A 4,183-nucleotide genomic window follows, 5' to 3' on the forward strand; every position below is an offset into this window, starting at 1 on the left:
GCGGCTTCTATCTTATGGAGGAAAAGAGATTTTTGTTAAAGCCATTATTCAGTCTATTCCTACCTATACCTTTTCTATCTTTCTTGCTCCTACGGGTATTATCGAGAAATTACATGTGAAGATGTGTAAGAGTGGTGGACAAACAATGAAAAAACTCGGGGCTGGGTAATGTTGGCTTGGGAGCACATGTGCTACCCGAAAGGAATGGAGGTATCGATTTTCGGGATATGTATCTGTTTAACATCGCCCTCCTTGGTAGACAAGTTTGGAGGCTTATGCAGTTTAAGGATACTCTATGTTTTAAAGTGCTTAGCGTGAAATATTTTCTGGAGGGTGACGTGCTCAGACCAAAAAAGTGTGACAAGCCGTCGTTCACTTGGTCTAGTATTACCAAAGCAGTTGACGCCCTCAAAGATGGTTTCCTATGGCAGATTGGGGATGGCAACTCTATTGATTTGCGCAGGGATCACTGGGGCATCGAAGGTATTAATGGGGATTCGGTTTGTCGGTCACGGTTCACAAATGAAGAAAGAAAAGTCAAAGATTTGTGGGACCAAAATAATGGGAGGTGGAAAAGGGAAAGGGTGATCGAGATTTATGGTGAAACTATGAGGGATTGCATTTGCAATTTTCCCATTCCTCATAATGGCATCAAAGACACCAGAACGTGGCGCCAAAACCCGTACGGAATTTACACCTCCAAATAAGCATATTCTTGGATGTTACTTAAGAGAGTTGGCTTCGGTCCCCATAGGTTTTTTTGGCGATCCATTTGGAAACTAAAAATGCTTCCAAAGATTAAAATTTTCAGTTGGAGAATTGGCCACAACATCCTCCCAACGTTCGACAATATTGCTTGTATTCGCCAGGGTTTTAATAACACCTACTTGAGATGCCAAAGCAAAGAAGAGACGCTGCTTCATGCGATGAAAGATTGCCCGAAGGCTCGTGAGATCCTTGCTGCTGGGGGTTTCAATAATAGATTACTTGCAGGAGATTACAATGTATGCATCGACTGGCTTGAAGACGTGTTCCGTGAGCTTGATAACAAGGCTGCTGCTGACTTCTTAACCTTTCTCTAGAACAGTTGGAACGATAGAAATAATATGGTCTTTCAAGGTAAAATGGATGATGCGAGGATGATATGGGAAAGGGCGCAAACTTTAAGCACAGACTTTAGAATTTTTAACCTTACCGAGCCTCCGGTTATTCCCCCGATTCCGACGAACATGGGCTGAAAAATCCCCCTGAATGGATTCATCAAAGTAAATGTTGATGCAGTCGTTTCGCACGGGTGTAGTGGATTTGGTGTAATAGCTAGAGAAAATGATGGCTTTGTTCTGGGGGGATGTTTTAAATTCAGGAATGAAACTATGGATATTTGCTGGGCTGAGCTGGAGGCGTTTAAAGAAGGATTAGTGCTGGCCGAAAAGTTAAAGGTGACCTAGCTTATTTTGGAGTCAGACAGTGCATTGTTGGTCAACAAAGTCAACAAATGGGCGCAGGATATAACCATATTGGGCCAGCGCATTAAGCAAGAGTGCGAAGTGTTTGAAAATTTTAATTCGGTCCAAATTAATTGGATCAATCGTAGTAGTAATAATGCTGCAGATTATTTGTGTAACTTAGCTATTACGAATAGATGTGATTTGTACTTTGAAATAGATTATCCATCGGATATCCATCAAGTTATCATTAAAGATGCTATAAAATAAGGTAGACCTTTGGGTCGTTTTTTTCAAAAAAAAAAAAGAATGTCGACTGGTAGCACATTGACCAAGTTTTTTTAGCTCTTTAGGGGGGAAGTGATATTGAGCAGCCAGGGGTTATCCAAGGCACTGCCCATGCCCATTGCATGCCCGGACGTCGGTGCCCCCCACCACCGGTTAGGTTCCTGGCAGTGCTTCGACGATCCATCCCGGTGATGATCTGGTGAGCCATCCTGGGATATACAAAACGGTGCAACGAGTCTCTCCCTAATCCCAAAAGGTAGAATTCGGATACCGTTACATGTTCGGTACCCAGTAATGAATGAATCATCCCAAATGTAGGATTCGGATACCGTTGCATGTCCGGTACCCAACAATGAATTAATCGTCCCTGTCCCTCCCCTTTTGTAACAAGAGCCTCTGACACCTTTGGCCCCCGGTCGTGCGGTAGCCTCGTACACTATCGGCAGTGTGTGCCATCCCGTGGAGCGGGGCCATCGGGCACCACCGGCCCCTTTGATGTGTCAGAGCATCAGACAGCATCGGTACCTTAGTGCATCGGATGTGTTAGAAGGTTGAGCACAAAAGCTAATTTTGGGCCCCGTTGGTGCAGAAGCGTCGGCACCATAAAGTGTCCCTATTTCAGACACATGAATGTCGCCTGGTAGCACATTGACCAAGTTTTTTACCTCCTTAAGGGGGAGGTGATATTGCCGCGAACAGGGGTTGTCCAGGGCACTGCCCACGCCCATTTCATGCCCAGACGTTGGTGCCCCCCATCACCGGTTAGGTTCCCGGTAGTGCATCGGCGATCTATTTCAGCAGTGCTCTGGCGAGCCATCCCAAAATATCGAAAACGATGCTACAAGTTGTCCCGGTCCCTCCCCCAGGTCCCTCCCCTTTTGAACCATCCCGGTCTCTCCCCTTTGGGAACAAGAGCCTTCGGTACGTTGGGCCCTTGGTCTTGCCGGAGTATCAGGCACCCTTCGTAACCTAGAACGTCGATGGTGCAGGAGCATCGACACATTGCTGCTTGGACATGCTAGAGCGTTGGACACCATCGACAACCTAGGATGTCGGTGGTGCGAGAGCCTCGAGCAGCATCGGCACCTTGGTGTGAGAGATGTGCGGAAGCCTCGAGCAGCACTGGTAACTTGGTACCTCGGATGTGCGAGAGCCTTGAGCAGCATCGGCAACTTGGTGCCTCAGATGTGCGAGAGCCTCTGACACTATCGGCAGCTTGGTGCCTCGGATGTGCGGGAGCCTCAGACACCACCGATAAACTAGGCCATTAGTCCGAGCAGCATCGGCACCTTGGTGCTTGGATGTGCGGGAGCCTCGGGGATCATTGGCACATTGGTGCTTGGATATGCGAGAGCCTTAGCGCCATCGGCAACCTAGGCCCCTGGTCGTGCGGGAGCCTCGAGCACCATCGACAGCCTAGGCCCCTGGTCGTGCGGGAGCCTCGGGCACCATCGGCAACCTACGCCCCTGGTCGTGCGGTAGCCTCAGGCACCATCGGCAACCTAGACCCCTGGTCGTGCGAGAGCCTCGGGACCATCGGCAACCAAGGCCATTGGTTGTGCGGGAGCCTCGGGCACCATCGGCACCTAGCCCCTTGTTCATGTGGGAGCGTCTGGCACCATCGGCACCTTGGTGCTTGGATGTGCGGAAGCCCCGGGCACCATCGGCAACCTAGGCCGTTGGTCGTGCGAGATCCTCGGGTACCATCGGCAACCTAGGCCCCTGGTCGTGCGGGAGCCTCAGGCAACATCGGTAACCTAGGCCCTTGGTCGTGTGAAAACCTCGGCACCATCGACAAACTAGGCCCCTGGTCGTGTGAGAGCCTCGGTACCATCGACAACTTAGGCCCTTGGTCGTGCGGGAACCTCGGGCACCATCGGCACCTAGGCCCTTGGTCGTGCGGGAGCCTCGGGCACCATCGGCACCTTGGTGCTTGGATGTGAGGGAGCCTCGGGCACTATCGACAACCTAGGCCCCTGGTCGTGCGGGATCCTCGGGCACCATCTGTAACCTAGGCCCTTGGTCGTGCGAGAGCCTCGGGACCATCGGCACCTAGGCCCTTGGTTGTACGGGAGCCTCGGCCACCATCAGCACCTAGGCCCTTGGTCGTGCGGGAGCCTCGGACACCATCGATAACTAGGCCCTTAGTCGTGAGGGAGCCTCGAACACCATTAGCAACCTAGGCCCCTAGTCGTGCGGGAGCCTCGGGCACCATCGGCAACCTAGGCCCCTGGTCGTACGGGAGCCTCGGACACCATCGACAACCTAGGCCCTTGGTCATGTGAGAGCCTCGGGCACCATTGACACCTAGGCCCTTGGTCGTACGGGAGCTTCGGGCACCATCGACAACCTAGGCCCTTGGTCGTGCGGGAGCCTCAGGCACCATCGGCAACCTAGGCCCCTGGTCGTGCGGGAGCCTCGCACACCATCGGCAACCTAGGCCCCTGGTC

The sequence above is a fragment of the Gossypium arboreum genome, chromosome 8 (assembly GCF_025698485.1).
Source record: "Gossypium arboreum isolate Shixiya-1 chromosome 8, ASM2569848v2, whole genome shotgun sequence".
In the NCBI taxonomy this organism is placed as follows: domain Eukaryota; kingdom Viridiplantae; phylum Streptophyta; class Magnoliopsida; order Malvales; family Malvaceae; genus Gossypium; species Gossypium arboreum.